The following is a 19,007-nucleotide window of genomic DNA, read 5'->3' on the forward strand; positions in this document are numbered from 1 at the left end:
AGTGTGTGCACACGCAAACACACAACACAACCATAAGACTGCCAGTAACTAGAGCCAAGGGAAGCAGCCAGATGACCAGACCTGTGTGACCTTGGGCAAATAAACTGCCCACAACGCAGTTTCCTCACCTGTAAAAGGAGCCGTATTAGCGTGGACCTGAGGGCTAATAAAAAAATTAAACACAGCTCAGCGGCACAAGTGCCTGCATGATATGAGCAAGGTCGTGAGTTCGATCTTCAGTGGCAAAAAAAAAAACCAACAGTGCCTGTAAAGCACGTCCCACGGTTCTGGTATCTACTGTAATCTCCCAAATGATTGCTGTTGTGATTCACCATGACTATTGTTATCAGTGGCCATTTCCTAGAAGAAGAAGGGAAGGCTTGGTTAGGGTACAGAGGAGCAGAATGCATGGGATGGGAAGGGAGAGCCTCTGGGAGTAAGGTGGGGGGGAGTATAATAGGCAGCTTCCTGTCACTGGGATAAAATACCTGGCATCTACAATCTAAGGCTTGTTTTGGCTCACAGTTTCCGTGGGTTCAGTCCGTGATCGGTGGGCTTTGAGACAAAAATGGTATGGTGGGAGAGAGTGGTGAAGGGAAGCTGATTGTATAGTGGTGGCCAGAAAACGGAGGTGAGCAGGAAGTGGCTGGGGACAGAACACAACTCTTCCAGGTCATACCCTCAGGGACCCATCTCTGACTAGGACCCACCTCCTGGCAGCACACTCAGCTTCTGAAGGCATCAATGCATGAATCCACCAATGGGTATGGCGCCCCATGATCTAGGCACCTTCCACAGGTGTGCTGTGGGCCATTTTAGATCCAAACTATAACAGGGTGAAGAATCTGAGGTCCCAAAGCACGGTCCAAGGAGGACAGCATCCACTCTGTGGAGCACGTCGGAAATGTAGGCCAGGCTAGTGACGCAGGACCAGCTTCTCATCAAGCTGTCCAGCTGGTTTGTTTGCACATGAGGGTCTGAGGAGCACAGCGCCTGGGCAACCTCCTGGGTTGCAGAGGGGAGAAGGCTGGAAGGGACTTGGGAGCCATTAGTCACACCTCTGAGTACGTCCACACGCAAGTTATGTGCAAGGAAATGTTTATTGAGGATTTTTCCCCTTTTGAAGTAAAATTTATATATAATAAAACATACATGTTAACTCTACCTTCCAGTTTTAACAAACACCTCTAACAATGTACCAGACCTAATCAAGGTAAAAAAACATCACTAACAACCCAGAAATTCCCTTCATGCCTCAATCAGTCCTTGCCCCTGTCTTTAGAGGCAATTGCTGTTTTGATTTTTTTTCCCACCCTAGATTATTGGGCCCGTTTTAGAACTCCATGTAAACGCAGACACTAGATCCCCACGCGTGGCTAACTCAGCATAATTCTTTTGGGTGTATCTACGTGGCTGCGCACACCAGTAATCTGTTTCTTCTTGTTGAGTTGTGTTTCACTGTGTGCACACACCACAGGCACTTATTCTCCAGGTTGTTTCTGTTGTTATTGTGAATGAAGCTGTCATGAACATTCCTGTGTAAGTCTTTTTGTAAACATGCGTTTACATTGTTGGGTAAATGTTGCTAGGTCCTAGGGTAGTAATTATGTTTAATTTTTGTTGTTTGTGGTACTGAGGACTGAATCCAGGGCTTTTACACTGAGCTACATCTCTAGCCCTTTCATACAATTTTTTTACTTTTGAGACAGGGTCTAAGTTACTAAGTTGCCTAGGGTGGGCTCAAATTTGTGATCCTTCTGCCCTGGCCTCCCAGAGTGCTGGAATTATGTATGCACCACCATGCCTGATTATTATATTTAGTTTTGTAAGAAATCACTGGAATCTCTTGCAGAGTGGTTGTATCATTTTCTACTCTTACCAACTGTATTAGTCAGTGCTGGCTGCTTTATCAAAGTGCCAAAGATGATGGTTTAACATGCTTCTGCTGGCTTGAATCCCATTGGTGGTACATGCACAACTGTCCCACGGGGCAGGCAGCTTGTATCACTCACAATACAAGTGCTAGAGTCGTGCACAGGACACTCAGGCATGTACCACCAGTGGCTCGAGCCACCAGCAGGAGACATGGGAATTGCAGCCCTTAGCAAACATGTTAGACCTCAGAGCTCCTATTCTGAGTTCTGGAGACTGGCCGTCTGAGATCAGGGCGCCAGGGTGAGTGCTGTCTTCCTGGTTTGTGGGAAGCTGCCATCATGTGACCTTTGTGTGTGAGTGGAGAGAGAGACATCATGGTTTGTGGTGTCTCTTCTTGTGAGAACACTAAACCTGTAAGATCTGGGCCCAAACCTTATGGTTCCGTTCACCCTTAACCTTAATGGTCTCAATGCCAATACAGGCAAGCTGGGGGTTAGGACATCAATGCAGGAATTTGGGGGAAACTCAGTACCTAATTCCAACAGTGCATAAAAGTTCTAAATTAACATCTTTGCCACTATTCAATTTTGTCAGAATTTTTTTTAAGTTTATCCTTTTTTTTTTTTTTTTTGTATCAGGAATTGAACTCAAGACCTCACACTTTCCGGGTAGGCCCTGTGCCGCTGAGCTCTCCCTCCAACTGTGTTATCCATTCTTGTAGATACATATTAAACTGTCACTGTATTTTTGTTTTGTTTTATTTTGCATTTCTCTGGTGACCAGCAATGTTGGTGATCTTTTCGTTTTTATTTTGATTATATACAACATGTAACATAAAAGTTACTATCTTCACCATTTAAACGTTCAGTGGTATTAAACGATTCATAATGTTATACAACCATCACCACCATCCATCTCCATAACTGTTTTCATCTTGTAAAACTGAAACTCTAAACCTGTTAAACAATTCTCATGCCTTTCCCCAGTCCTGGAAATCACCATTCTATTTTCTGTCCCTATGATTTTTTACTACTGTAGGAACCCTTTTTTTGGGCTAGGGTCTCATTATGCAGTTCAGGCTGGCCTTGAGCTCACTTTATAGCTCAAACTGGTTTTGAACTCACAATGATTCTCCTGCACCACCACGCCCAGCTTCTAGGAGCCACTTACAAGTGAGCTCGTATATTAGCTGTTTTTTGCTAACTAGCTTATTTCACTTAGCAAAACATCCTCAAGGTTCACGTTGTAGAACATGTCAGAGCTTCCTTCATTCCCCTCCCATCCTCAGAGTTTTCTTCCTTTTAAAGAGTAAATAATATTCCATTCTATGTACACAATGCTTATCTATTTGCTGTTGATGGTTCTCAGAAGCTTCCATGTTTTAGCGATTGTGAACAAAGCTGCTATGCCTGTGGGTACAGATGTCTCTGAGAGCCCCTCTTCCAATTCTTTAGGGTACATACCCAGAAATGGGGTTGCTGGTAGCCAAGGAGGAGGGGGGTGGTTGGGCTTGTTCTTTCTAACAAACCTGGAGTAAGAGATAACTCAGGGCTCTCAAGAGAGCTACCTCAGGCCTCCTCAGGGTGCACCCTCAGTGTGCTAAAGACCTCTAATAGGTCCTGCCTGTCACATGTCCACACCAGGAGGAAACTTTCAATGTGTGAACACTTGAGGGATGAACTCACACTGTATCCAAGCCAAAGCGCGAATGGTGCACATACATTCCAAATACTTCCTCACCAACACTCATTATTTCCTGGAGGTTTTATTTGTTTCGTGGTGCTGGATTATAAACCTACGGGCTTAAGCCTTCTAGGCAAATGCTTTACGTGGAGCTGCGCTCTGTCCTTACTGGCTTATTATCATAGCCGTCCTGATGCTTGTGAGGTGGTGTCTGACTGTAGTTTTGATTTTGCCTCTTCTGAAAAGACAGTTCTTTTCCTACTGAATGGTGTTGGCACCCTTGCTGAAAGTTATTTGACTGTATACAGGAGGATTTATTTCTGAGCTTTCTAGACTGGTCTTCACATTGGTCTTTGTGCCAGTACCTCATTGTTTTGATTATGGAGACTTTGCAGTAAGTTTTGAAATACAAAAATATGAGTCTCAGTAGCTTTGCTCTTCTTTTTCCAAATTATTTTGACTCTCTGTGGTCTCTCATGATTCCATATGAATTTTAGGATGGGGTTTTCTATTTCTGAAAAAGGATCATTGCAACTTTTATACGGATTTCACTGACACTGTGGAAGTAACACTTACTGATATCTTAACCAAATTAAGACTTCTGATCTAGGAATATGGCAAGTGGCTCCATTTATTTATGTCTCTTTCAATTTCTTTCAGCAATTTCAGAAACACTGAAATGATACCCAGGATTTGGAGGCAGATTTATTTACACTGATGGGCACTGATCGGGATCATTCCCAAGATACCAGGCCCTGATCTCGGGTGGTCTAGGGCTTCTATGAGATAAGCAAGCAGGAAGTACAGAGGACAATGGCCTGTCCACTGGGGACTGGTGTACACAGTGTGCACCACAGTGACCAGCTGCTTGTAAGAGACAGCAGCAACCTGAACTGGAACAGGAGCTGTTACCTGGGCAACTAAGAAACTGATGTTTATGGCTGAGTGGTGGGTGGTGGCTCTTTCTTTCTTTCTTTTTTTTGTCTTTTTCATTTTTATCGGTACCAGGGATCGAACTCACAACTGCCTGCTTGCAAGGCAGGCGCTTATGCCGCTGAGCTAAATCCCCAGCCCCTGAATTTACTTTTTAAAAATTGTATTATTTTGTTTTTAAATTTAATTTAGTTAGCTAATTAATTTATTTTTGAGACAGGGCTTTACTATGCAGTTCAGGCTGAACTTAAATTCACTTTGTAGCTCAGAATGGCCTTGAACTTAGAGCAATTCTCCTGCCTCAGCCTCCTGTGTGTTAGGATTACAGTTATGTGCCGCCACACCCAACATTATTTTATTTTTTTATTGGTATGTGTTTCAACACATAATGATTACATTCAGCTTGGGGAGTTTGGTACATATACATATCAAAATCTGATTGTTTTTACTTCCCATATCCCCCATCGTCCCCTCTCCCTCCATCCTGAGACTCCCTTGCCATCTCTACCAAGACTGCCTGGCTGGTTGTTCAAATGGTTCCTTATTTTTCTCCTTAAATAGTTTACATTTGGGTTTCTCATATTAGAGACACTGTGTGATATTTAAACTTTTTTTTTTGTCTTTTTTTGAGATGGGGTCTCGCTATGCAGTTCAGGCTGGCCTTGAGCTCACTTTGTAGCCCAGACTGGTCTCGAACTCGCAGTGATCCTCCTACCTCAGCCTCCTGAGTGCTGGGATTACAGGCATGAGCCACCATGCCCGGCGATTTTTAAACTTGTGTGTGTGTGTGTGTGTGGGTGTGGTCCCAGGGATCAAACTCAGGACCTTATGCTCACCAGGCAGACATTTACACCAATGGAGCTAAATCCTCATCCCTACATTTAAATTTTTGTGACTGACTTACTTCATTTAGCACTGTGGTCTCAAGACCCAATCATGTTTCCTACAAATGACTCAAAATTATCTTTCTTTTCTTTTTCTTTTTTTTTGTACTGGAGATTGAACTCATGACCTTGCACTTGCCAGGCAGGCGCTTGTGCCACTGAGCTAAATCCTTGGCCCCTAAATTATCTTTCTTTCTGGCTGAGTAGTACTCCATTGTTATATATACCACATTTTTTTTTCTTTTTATCGATTCCGGGGATCGAACTCACGACCACCTGCTTGCAAGGCAGGCACTTATGCCGCTGAGCTAAATCTCCAGTCCCACATTTTCTTTATTCACTCATCTGTTGTTGGGCATGTCAGCTGCTTCCATGATTTAGCTAGTGTGAGTTTTGCCACTAGAAACATGGGTACACACATACTGCTGTAGTGGGATGAATTAATTTATTATCTCTAGCTGTTTTTTGTAGAATTTTAAGGCTTTTCTACATGTAAGATTACAGTCTGACCAGAGACAATGTCCTCCTTTTCAATTTGGATGACTTTCATTTCTTTTTTTTTTTTAATCGGTACCGGGGATCGAATTCACGACCGCCTGCTTGCAAGGCAGGCGCTTATGCTGCTGAGCTAAATCCCCAGCCCCTTTATTTCTTTTTCTTGCCTAATTGGTTTAGTTAAAACTTCCAGTATGATGGTAAGCAGAAATGGTGTGAGAAGACCTCTTTATCTCCTTCCTAATTATGGGGGGAAGCTTTCAGTCTTTCACCATCAAGTCTGAAGTTTGCTATGGGGTTTTCACATATTAATTTTGTTACGTTGAGGTAATATTTACCTATTCTTTGTTGGTTGAGTGTTTTTTAAATCATGAAAGGAGTTGACTTTTGTCAGATTTCTTTTCTGCATTGTTTGAGCTGATCATGGTTTTGCCTGTTAATGTGGTATATTAAAGTGATCAGTTTTCATGTTGAGCCATCTTTGCATTCCAGGAATAAACCTCATGTGGTCACGTGCATAATCCCTTTGCTGTGCTGCTGAATTTTGTTTGTGTATTTTTTTGAGGATTTTTGCATAAATGTCCATAAGGGATATTAGTCTTAGTGTCCTTGAGTATCTTGTCTGGCCTTAGTATCAAGATAATGCTGGAATCACAGGATGAGTTAGGAAACATTCCTAGATTCTCAGCTGTTTGGAATTTTCAGCTGTTTAGAAGTACTGATGTTAGCTTTTTAAATATTTGGTAGAATTCACCAGTGAAGCCATTTGGTCTAAGGCTTTTCTTTGTTGGAAAAGTTTTGATTCCTGATTCAATATCTGTGCTAGTAAAAAGTCAATTCAGACTTTCTGGGTTTTTTTTTTTATGATGTCGTTTTTTTATGACGAAAAGTTTTGTGTTTCTAGGAATTTATTCATTTCATCTAAGTTATCCAAATTTTTAGTATAGAATTATTGGTAGTACAGTACTGTCTTATAATGTTTTTATTTTGACAGAATTGGTGGTGTTGTCCTCACATTCATTTCTGATCTTAGTAACTCAATCTTCCCCCCTTTTTTTTACTCCATTAACCTAAAGCTTTGTCAATTTTGTTAGTCTTTTCAAAGAACCAGCTTTTAGGGGCTGGGGATTTAGCTCAATGGCATAAGTGCCTGCCTTGCAAGCATGCGGTTGTATTAAAATAAAAGAACCCGCTTTTGCGTTCACTGGTTTTTCTCTATTGTCTTTCTATTCTTAATCTCTATTCGAATCTTTATTGTTTCCTTCCTTTGGTTAATTTTGAGTTTAATTTGTTCTTTTTCTATTGCTTTAATTTGCAAAGTTAGGTTCTTGACTTGCGATCTGTCTTATTGTTAACGTAGTACAGGAGCTCGTGGACTATTACAGCAAAACACAGCACCCTGGTATGCTGATTTTTTAAAATGAAGGGTTCCTTTCCTGAGTTTCCACTGGCCTAACACATTGCAGAGAGAGAGGTTCAAGTCTGTCAACACACCCTGAAAGATTTGTATACAAACAAGAAAAAAGATTTGTCACACACCATTGTTTTTACTTGATTTCACTCAATATTCTTCAGAGAAACATTCACACATCATTGTTCATTCTGTGGGTCAAACAGACATTGTCCCAGGTCACTGTATATTCTCAAGAACATTGAGTTTCCTTAAAAATCATTATGAGCCCTGAAAACTGTCTACATCCCATATTCTTTTCCTCCTCTACAGAAATGGGGTGTTTAAAAAGATTTTGAATCATGCTGGGTTGCAGAGATTACAGTGTGATTATCCTCAACCTTCAGAGAGCAAAGGGAAATTTCCTTTCGTCCCTACACTAGTGTTTATAGCTATGATTTCCTCCCTCAGCACTGTTTCTTCTGTATCTCCTAAATTCTTCGTGTTGTGTTTTCATTTTCTTGAGTGTTTTCTTTCCTAGTAATTTTTTCTTGGACCCATTGGTTGCTTATGAATGCGCTGTTCAATTTCCACAAATTACTGAATTTTCTACTTTCATTTGTCAGATTTCTAACATGATCCTATTGTGTTTGGGGGATGCAAAAAGATACATTTGCAGGAGATACATTTATCTTTTTAAATTTATTGAGATTTAATTTGGGGTTGGTCCCTGGGAGAGGTGAGTGGGCAGCTAACTTTCGGTTTAATGTTGCATGGGGCTACCAGGTGAAGATCTTTTGTATTCCTTTTTACTAGGAGGAGAGGGACAGCCGCTCACCTTCCTGTGGGAGCCGGTGACAGGAGAGGAAGCACCATACCTCTGGCTGGAGATGGCCTCTTATTAAAAAAGCTGGGCAGCTAAAATGGACTTCTGTCCATTACTACCTGTTTGCGCATGAGAAAAGCTCAGTTCTCGTTTGTAAACTAGAAATGAAAACACCAGCCTCACGAAATCCAAGGTTAGTGGTCCTGCTCTTAGACCAGAGGAGGCTGGGGTTGATTTGTGATCTTTAGAGCTCTGGTCTTTGGAGAGGGGAGGCTCCACTCAGCCTGTGCCAGGAGCAGCCACTAGAGGGCGTTCGCCGCCGCCTCCTCCAGCTCCTCCTCTCCTCCCCTTCCCCTCCCCCTCGCTTCCTGCTTCCCTTCCTCTCCGCTTTCCTTCCCGCCCTTCTCCCCTCCTCCCTGCCCCCTTCTTCGTTCGCCCTTTCTTCCCCCTTCCTACTCAGGGACCCCCTGGACCGGAGCCTCTGACCCTGAGTACTCTCCTCGCACACCTGCCAAGCCCCAAGCCCAGCCGGTGCGGTAGCATTTTGCAGGACAGCAGGTTGTCCCCATAAGGCCCCCATCTGGGGGCGGAGGGCTAGTACTCTGCCCAGCCCAGGGTGGTGAGAGCATTTGCCCTGGCCTGAGTTCCAGGAACCCCGATTCTCCGGATCCCTGTTTTTTTCTGGAGCTGAGGAGACTTCAGTCCTCCTTGAGTCCCAGTTTGTGGGACCACCTGCAAACAAATGTAGTTAAATATGACTTTTCTCCTTTTAATATCTCTTGTCAATTCTATTTGTAAACCCAGCTAGGGAAAGAAAAAGCCATTCTTGCTACCCGGAAGGAGTCTCTGGTCTTTCCGGTTCAAAATGACTGCGTCTTGTTCTTTAGAAATCTGCTCCTGCTGGGCTGGGGCGTGGGTGAGAGTCTTCACATTAACCCATGGATTGACCTTGCCTTGGCCCAGTTAATCAGTGCGATTGAAAACGGGATACATGCATTTGAAGCAAGGAGGAATACAGCAATATGTCTTCTACTGTAAAAAAACTTTTTTGAGACAGGGTCTCATGTAGTGCAGGTTGCCTTGAACTCTCTATGTAGCCCAGGCGGGCTGAAACTTGTGGTGATCGTCCTGCCTCAGCCTCCCAAGTGCTGGGATTTCAGGCATATGCCACCACACCAGGCTAATCTTATGAAATTTAAACCTTCACTGTATGCTTTGGTCACACTGTGTACTTTCCCCTTGGGACTCACAGAAGTGGCTGGGTAGCTCAGACTCCCACAGCGCCCCTCTGCAGCTCTGAGGTACTGAGGTGCATAGCCTCACATCAAGGCAACAACCTCATCCTCTCCCTATTTTGGCCACCATGTCAACCCACTCCTGGGCCCAGTCTAGCCCACCTCACTGCTGAGTCCAGATCCCAGAGGTGCCTTGCCCCGGCGGGAGGAGTCCTTGGCCCTCTCCATCGTGGCAGTGACCCTGTGGTGAGCCTCTTGCACACCATGTTACACCCCTTTTCTCAGACAAGCAGGATTCGGATGCTGACCCTCTGGCCCAGTGCGGTGCTGACGAGTGCTGTTCTGGCCAGGCTCCCTTCACAGGGCAGCAGTCAGGACTTCCTGGCTCTACCCCACCTCCCCCTCAGGCAGAGAGAGCCCGTGCAGTGGCTGGCAGGTCAATGCCAGGTTCCTCAAAAGCTCTGGAGCTCTCAAAAGCTTGCCATGGTGGACTGGGCCAGGGCACTATTTGGACTGGGAGTGCAAGAGTCCTGGGGCCTCTTTCCTGGGGAGTACTGATCATGCTGAGCCAGCATCCAGCCCCCGCCCTGCCCCCCTTTCTCATGTGGTTCTTCTTTCCCAGAGGCTTTCAGGAAGCCCGAGTTGCCTCCACCCAGCCGAGCCCTCCAGCCACACCATCACTTGCTCACTCGTCCCCTCGTCCACCTACTTGTTTGCTTATTCAGTCTCGTCTGGCCTTTCATCCACGTGGCCACTCACAGATCCCCACGCCCACTTGCTCTTGCTATCCCTTGTCCACTCTCTTGCCCGCTCACTCCTGCATCAGTGAATGTTGGACAGATCAGGTGCCCGTCCTGGCTCTGGGCACAGCCAACAGAGAAGTTCTACGTGGGTATCGGGGCAATGCTTTGGATTCAGGTTGATGCCAACCCTGACTGTGCTGCTTCCTGGCCCCCTGGCTATGGGCACATTTCTCAAACCTCCTTGAGCCTCAGTTTTCTCATTTATAAAATGGGGACCCCATGAGCCTTCCTCACATGGAGGGCGCAAAGATTGGCTCCATATCTTTGCATGTAAATGCTTTAACCAGAGCTCAGAGGGCCAAGCCATGGTCACTAGGCTCCGGGGCCCGTGTCTCAGCTCTGCTATCCTATTTGACTGTGGGCTGCCCCAGGACAGGCCCTGGCTCATCCCTCTCTCAACTGGGCTCTGTTTTCTGGGCAGCTGGTCCCCATTCCCACTGCTGAAGCAAAGGACAATGCTCAGTGGCTTTGCCACGCATCTTCTTCCCTGCAGGGCACCCGGGGTCAGGGGGGAACTCGCTTGCTCCCATCCCTCCCTGCCAAGGAGCTGTGCATGGGGGATCCAGCTAGGGATCGGAGGCCTCCTCTCTGGGGCTCATTCACCAGCAGAACATGCAGCTCCTGTTTCCCTGTTCTTCAGGCCCAATCCAAGTAGACTCCCCCATGCCCCACCGCCCCGCGTTTTTGGGGGCGAGAGGCCTCTGACCAGCTGGAGTGGGCTGGAGGCTCCACTTGAGTGGTTTCCTTGAGCCTGGACAGGCGGCCTGGCGAGGCCACAGTGTGCAGTGCGGGCTTCTAAGGAAGATCAGTGCTAACTCAGCTGGGGATGTGTCGGACTGGAGTGAATCAGACAGGAGTGTGAAATCTCCCCGCTGACTCTGACCTCGGGGAAGTCGTTGTGAGGTCCTGGTAGTGCCTGTGACCTACCCCGAGGGCCTGGCCCCAGGATGTGCTGCCCTGTGCTGTGCTTGGGCCTCCCCAGGCAGATGTTTGGAGTCCCTCACATCGTGGCCTTCTTGACGATGTGACAGCTGCTTCCCTAGGACGGGGCTCCCTAGTGTGGGCCGTGCCAAGTACTGCAGTGGGGAACTCACCCGAGCTCAGAGTCCCCCTCTGTCACGCTCCCCAGCCTCAGCACCATTTTTCTGCTCTGGGCCACTCACTCTCTCAGAAGTGGGGTTTCCAGCATGGGGCCGGTGCTTCATACACACCCACTGACTGGCTGGTCCACTGCCAGGAGTGTCTGGCTGTCCGTGGTGTGGGGGGCTGGAGGCCATCTCTCCCCGCCTAGCAGAAGTGACCTTAGACGAGGTCAGCACCCTGCCTGGGGAGCCTTCCTCCTCCCTGATGACTGTACCAGGCCAGGGCCAGGATTGGGCCACCAGGAGAGCAGTTTTGCACAGTCCACATCGCCAGTGTGGACTCAGCATGGGATGAGATCCCTGCTGTGACCTTTGAGTGTCACCTGTTTGTTCCAAGTCTGTTTTTTTTTTTATCTGCAAAAAGTGGTGTGTGCATACAGCGGAACATTACTGAACCACAAAAACAAAGCAGGGCCGATGCGTGCTGCCATGAGGGCGACACTTGACGACACTAGGCTAGGTGAAAGAAGCCAGGCACAGAAGGTTTGGACGTATGAGGTATCTAGAACAGGTGAGGAAGCCACAGAGACAGGAAGCAGGTTGGTGGTTTCCGGTGCTGGGGGCGGAGGCAAAGCAGAGCCGGGTACAGGTTTCCTTTTGGGGTATGAAATGTTTTGGAACTAGAGGTGCAGCTCACAAAAGAGAATGTCCTAAGTGCCACTGACTGGGTCACTTTAAAATCATTTATTTTTACAAAGTCTAACTTGCTTTATTTACTTATTTTTTACAGGTTTTTATTAGTACATATTTGCAGTGCAACCCGGGATATAGCTCAGCAGTGCAGCGCCTGCCTGGCAAGTGCAAGGTCCTGAGTTGGATTCCTGATACCTCCCCCAAATAAGTTCACACTCCTCGCAGGGAATTTGCACCTGTACATAATGTGTTTTAATTCATTTTCCCCACTCCTCTCCTTTCCTTTCAACACTTTTATTGTTGCACCAGGAATTGAACTCAGGACCTTGCGCTTCCCAAGGCAGGCACTTATGCCACTGAGCTATATCCCCGGCCCTCTTTCAACACTTCTTCCCCGCCCCATTTATAAGAGTTTTGTTTCCATTTTTGCCTCCTTCAATTGTTTTAATGTCTTTTTCCTTTCTTCCCTTTCCCTCACCCCTCCCTTGTTCCTCTTCCCAGTATCTATCCTGCATTTTGTTCTTTACCCTTTTGGTTTCTCACACAAGAGAAAACAATGAGATATTTAAGCTTGTGTGTCTAATTTATTTCACCTAATATTATGGTCTTGAGGTGCATCCATTTACCTAAAAAGTCTCAATTTTGTCCTTCTTTATGGCAAAGTAGTACTCCACTGTATATAATATGACATTTTCTTTATCCATTTATCTGTTGATGGGTATATGAGCTGTTTCCAAGATTAAGCCAGTATAAATTGTGCCAATATAAAAATGAGTATGCATGTATTACTGTAGTACAATGCTTTTAATCCTTTTGGGAAGATACCAAGAAGGGCAACAGCTGGGTCAAATGGAATTTCTAGTTTTAGTTTTTCAAGGAATCTCTAAACTGATTTCCATAGTGGTTGTACCAGTTTACACTCCCACCAACAATGGAGAACCCCCTCCCCACAGCCCTGCCAGCATTATTTGGTTGATTTCTTGATAACAGCCATGTTTTCTAGAAATGGAATCTCTGTGTTGTTTTAATTTGCATTTCTCCAGTGACGCCGTGTTGTTGACTTTTTTTTTTCCCCAAATATTTATTTGCTGCTTGTACTTCTTCATCTGAGAAGTGTCCATTCACTTCAGATGCCCATTTTCACACTGGGTCTGAATGATTCATTTTGTTACCTCCTCTCATCAAACAACTCAAAACCCTAATCCTCATGGCTGGTGGCCTGGACAGGTGGTGGGAAGTGCTCCGAATGTGAGGGTGGAGGCAGCGTCATGCTGGCTGCCACAGGTGTTCGATGCCTTGATGGATGGCCCGAGGAGCTGAGGGGCACGGGGGCAGTGCTCAGGCTGTGCCCGTCCCTAACCACAGGCAGCTAGGCAGCGGGGCCAGGTATGGGTCTAGATTCCTGGGCTGCTGTGTGGCCCTTCCTTCCTGGTTCTCTCTTTCCTTTTTTTTTTTTTTTTTTTTTTTTTTTTTTTGTGTATGTAGTGTTGAGGGACCAAATCCCCTGGGCTTTTTTATTATCTTAAAATGGGGAAGAGAGGATTCACAAAATTGCCCAAACTGGCCTTGAACTCGAAATCCTCCTGCTTTAATCTCCCAGGTGCCTGAGATTAACAGTATGCGTCAGGGCTCTGGCTCTGGCCTGTTTCTGCATCTGCCCACACCTGCCCTACCTGCCCGGGTACCTGCTTTTCTCCCTGCTCAGGGTGATGTGAGGAGACGCGCGGTGCCTGTGGCCTGCACCTGGCCTGTTTCTGTATTCTCCTCAGAGAGCTGGTCACTGGCAGAGTGAGTTTTAGTTATCGCTTGGTTCTTCTTCCTTTTCTTGTGGGGCTGGAGGTGGAATCTAGGGCTTCGCACACACTAAGCCAGCACCGTACCACCAGCTAGGTCCTCAGCCTGTCTCCTGCTTCTCGAGTCTGTCATGTGAGCACACATCTGCTCTGTTTTGTTGCACGCTGTATTTCCAGCACCTGGTGCTGGGCACACGGAGGTGCTTCCTAAATACCTACTGAATGAACAGGTGTGCATCCTCCGTAGTCACACCAGGGGCACCAGGGCCTGCTGGTCCTAAGTGCTGCCATTATCGCCACTTACCAGATGAGGAAGAGAGGCTCTGGGACATGGGGAACTGGGTGCTGGCACATAGCCGTTGCTCTGACCCATCCTTCCCTAGGCCTGGAGGCAACATGGGGCTGGGGCAGCTCTCTGCCTCTTTTGGACCTGCCCCTTCCAACCCCCAGGCTCTGCATCTTCACCCCCACTTCCCTGCAGCCGTTTCTCAGGCTCCGAGCCACCGCAGCCAGCTCCTTGCCTGAGAACCTCTGTCATAAAGAAGGCGAGGCCCTGATCCGGCCTGCCTCTCCACCCATGGGAGCCGGGCTATAAATATGGGGTCACGCCTTGCTCTGGCTGTCTCTTATTCAGCACCTTTCATCTGGGGCACTCCCTCCCGGCTGCAGGGAGGCTAATTAACTGCTCCCTGGGAAGAGTAAGAACTGCGGTCTCAGCCCAGGAAGCAGCTAAGAAGGCAGGTCTCCTGGGGAGACCTGGGTGAGCCATTGGCCCAGGCCACCCAGCCCTGCAGGACCTTCTCTCAAGGAGGCTTATATTCTCTGCTTATAATGAAGGCCACCATTTATTGAGCGCTCACTATGTGCCTAGGGCTTGCTGAGCACTTTCCACCTATTAAATGTACTCACAACTGCAAAAGCACCAGGGCTACTGTGAAATACCAAGACTCCTTACTCCTTGCTGGCAGCGGGTCAGTGCTTCTGTCCATGACCTCATGAGGAGCCCTTAGTGCTTGGCACAGAGGAAATACCGGATAAGTGGTAACTTATTACTGTTATTACTATTAATCTTCAGAATGATCAGATGAGGCAGGTACTGTGTTATTCCTATTGCCCAGATGAGAAAACTGGCTCACAGAGGTTAAGTCACCTGCAGGAGAGCACACAGAATTAGGAGTGCACTTGGACTAGCTACATGGGTTTTTCTCCTGGATGGAGTCTTTTACCCCAAAGACCTCACAATGCCTTATGCCGGAGGATCACAGGCACCAATATGAACCTCTTCCCACACCTCCCGATGTTGTGCTAGTGGGCTGGGCTTGGAGATCATGTAATATGACTCATTCTCACCCATTTTTCTGACAAGGAAACTGGGAAGGAGAGGATGAGACTAATGGGAAGGTGACTCCTTGTCAAAGTTTGAGGGATGAAGAGGTAGTGGTTGGGGACTATCCCCAAGCAACAAGCACCTACACAACAGAATCCCTGGCTGCCATGTTCCAGCCTAGCCAACCTCAGCAAGCTGCCCCAGGGACATCAGCGTGGCATTGGTCAAACAGCAGTGCAGGGCCAGTGGGGCTGGGGCAGGGATGGTGCATTTCAGCTAATGCCTTCCAAGGTGCTCGGGACAGTAGGGCATGCCCAGAGCAGTCTCATTCCTCCGTAGCCTGTAGTGAGCACATGCTGGGAGCTCACGGCGCTCATGGGAGCAGTGGCTGGATCCCCGTGCACCACTGTCCGGTGCATCGATGGGTAGCTGACAGTGCTATGTGATGTGTCTTCTCCCCAGTGCCTGGCAAAACTGTTTCCAATGCATGTGACTGTCCTTGGGCTGACAGGAAGGGACCAAGCAAATCTGATCCAGGGAGTGAATTCATGGGCCAGGGGCACAGGCTGGGATTCTTGAAGTGGGCATCATTCTTGGGCACTGTGGGGATGACTAAGATCTCAGAATAAAGTCTCTTCTCTCTCTGAAAGTGGCCTTTCTGAAGAGGCCAGCCCCCTCGCTTCTCCACCCTTTGGCTAAGGTGGAGTGTGAGGCCAGCCTGCAAGGACCCAGCCTGTCTGACACCCTCTCCTGCTCCACAGCTCCTCCCTTGGACTCTGCATTCCATTCAATGTCTACTTCTTCCTTCCTGCTGTACCTGTACCTCCAGTCCCTTCCCCACTCCCTCTCAGGCCCTTCCCAGGGCCTCTGGCCTCTCTTAAGGATTTCCTCAAAGGCCTTCCCTGACAGCCTCTGTAGGTCCAATTCCAATTACAGATGTTTCTTGATTTGCAGCTAGGTCATGTTCCAATAAACCAAGTACAAGTTATTTACTTATTGATATCAGGAATCGAACTCAGGACATTGTGATTGTAGGCAAGTACAGTGTCACTGAGCTACATCCCTGGCCCTCCAAGTGCCTTTAATCCCTTAACCTACTGAACATCGCAGCTTCCCCCTACTACACTGCAGAGCACAGGGGGTTTCCCTTGGAGACTGCCTGGGCGCACTGGGATCTCACTGCAAGCCAATGCGTTCCATCACACATGCTAACCTGAGAAAAGGTCAACATTCAGAATTGAAGCCGGTTTCTACTGAAGACCTGGTACTGCTGTAGCACCATCTTAAAGTTGGCAAACCACATCAAATTATTGTAAGCGAGAGACTTCTGTAATTCCCTGTTCCTCAACATTCTTGGAGCACCTTATTCTATTTGGTCTCAGGAATTTGGAAACCTTTGCAAAGGGACTCATCTATTTAAGACAGCTAAGTTTAAGTTCTATGATTGAGGTCATTTTGTATTTTCTGTGCTTTTCTACACACATTACATATTGAACAAGTGAATGCCAGTGTCCCTGGCAGGATGACGGAACTGAGCCAGCGGTCTGTAAGTGTGGTCGTGGTCCTAGGACTAGCAAACCGACAGCGTCCTCACTTGCAACTTGTTAGAAATGAATTCTCTGAATTGGGTGGAGACCCCAGCAATCTGGCTTTGCACAAACTGCATTCTGATGCACACCAACGTTTGAGAACCATGGAAGGCAGCAAATCTACTAACCCTGCATTTTCTTTTTTTTTTTTTTTTTTTTTTTTTTGTATTTTTACCAGTGCCAGGGATCGAACTCACGACCACAAGCTTGCTAGGGAAGCGCTTATGCTGCTGAGCTAAATCCCCAGCCCCTAGCCTGCATTTTCAAAGCAGCAAGGTGCAGAGAGCCTGGAAGGACCCTGGCCCCCGGGCCCAGGCCTGCTGTTCCGGAGGCCTGCCACTGGAGGGCAGTGTGACCACGTGCCTCGCACGGCCTCCTCTGGCTCCTCGGCGGGACCGGCCAGGGGAGGCCCAGCCGGGGGAGACCTGCGCGGCGGCCTGGGCTAGGAGCGAGGACAGGAACCGGGGCCAGGTGGCAGCCGTGGGCATCCTGAGCCGCTGCGGCCCCGGGGTCTCGGGGTGGTCGCTGCCGCCCGGCCGGATCTCCTAGACTCAGAGGGGTCGGCGGGCTCCGGGGAGCTGCAAGGACGCGGGGAGGAGGCGCTGTCAGCCGCCCGGGCCGGGTGCCAGAGAGGGCGGCGGAACCTTGACTGCGTCCCGGGAGGCAAAGGGCAGCGCTCCGCGTGACGCTCGGCCTGCAAAACAAGCGGCCATGTTGGCGCCTTAACCCCGCGCGCGCCGGCCGCGCTGGGACCCGGGACCCGGCCGTGGCTCGGGCTGGGCCTGGGGGTTGGCAACCCACAGGCCGTGGGAACCGGGAGGGATTTCTAAGAACTTTGAGAAAAGGCTGGGCCCGGCAACTTCCCCGGGGTGTTTGGCAATGCCACCCCGAGGCCCGCAGGGCGGGGCCGGAGCTCGCATTGTGGCGGGTTGCTCTGGGTCACCTTCTTTCGTTTTGCCCCAGCTTAAAGGCCCAGGCGGAGGCAGGTAAGGCAGTCACAGCGGCCTTCGGGTTTTGCCGGGTGGCCCAGTGTCAGGTCCTGCTGCTCAGCGCAGGTCCCACCAGTCTCCCAGCCAAGAGTCAGGCCCTGGCCTCCGAGCTGACTGGACCGTGCCCATCGGTCCACCGCCAGGCTGAACGCCATCTGCCCAGATCAGGCCCAGCACGCCTGTGGCTCAGGCCTAACTTAAATGTGCATGCTGATGTCAGTCACTTAGCTGTTTTCCAGGTTCTGCAATATTCTTTCATCATACCATCATCAGTCCTTCAAGATCTGGCCTAACTAGATGGAAGCTCCATCGGGAAGCCCTCCCCAGCTGCCCCCTTGCTTCTAGCAGAATCTGTAGCTGTCCTCCTCAGCCTGCCTCAGGGACCACTGGCTGCTGCTGTAGCACTATCTGGGTAGGACCCGTGTGACACTGGCCTTTGTGTCCTCTACTAGGTCACTCAGGAGATGGTTGTTGCACAAGACAACCATGAAATTATTGAATGGGTTTGTATCAAGATTTAGGTGCAGGAAACAGTTTTGGGTGTTCAAAACAAATGTTCTGGACCTTGGGCAATAGAACATGCAATGGAGTTTTTAAAATCTCTGTAATGGAATCCTTTTGTGTGTTTAATTGCTCGAAGTTACTTTGAGTAGAAATGTCAGGCTGCCATAGGAGCTCAAACCATAGGTCTGAGTCCCACCAAGACGACTAACCAGGGAGGGCCACGTTTGGTCTTCCTGTGTCACCAGGTTTAGGGCTTCTTTGTGGCCTCTGGTCTGTCAGTGTAGCTGTGAGGGCCTTGGATGGACTTGAGGTCTAGGTGGGGATCTCATGAGGAGGCAAAAAAGAACGCAGGTTTAGCACCCTGGAGAAGACTAAGACTAAAGGAGGGAATCCTTTCTTTTCCCTTTTAAAGGACTAAGCTAAAAGCTTGTCTACAGAAGGACTCCCAAAAACTCCTTTCATGCCTTTGCTACAGATAATTTGCTGAATGCTCATTAAGGGGAAAACAAAGAGGTGGTTTTGTTTATTTATTTAAGAGGAAAAATAAATGAGCTGTGACAAAACAATTTGAAACCAGGCCCCTCTGAGACCTGGGCTTTCACTTCCTTGATGGGAAGTAAAACAGAGAATCGAATCCCCCTCCAAATAAAAGTGAAGTTAATAATCAGACAGCTCGAGCCCAGGCCACATCCTGTGTCAGCTCCCTCCCTCCCCTGGCTCACTGTTTATAGCTGCTGAGCCCAGAGCCCACTTAACCCTCTCCTCCCTGTCCACAGAAGCCCAGTCCTGCTCTGAGGCTGGACACCAGCTCCTTACAAGCAAGGGCTGGCTTAGGAAGAGCTCTTTCTCCCAGGCCTGCCTACCTGTCCCCTATGGGCATGGGGCATGTCTTCTGCTTGTCTTGCA

This window comes from Cavia porcellus, unplaced genomic scaffold (assembly GCF_034190915.1).
Source record: "Cavia porcellus strain 051 isolate PalLab524CR breed Dunkin Hartley unplaced genomic scaffold, mCavPor4.1 scaffold_31, whole genome shotgun sequence".
NCBI lineage: Eukaryota > Metazoa > Chordata > Mammalia > Rodentia > Caviidae > Cavia > Cavia porcellus.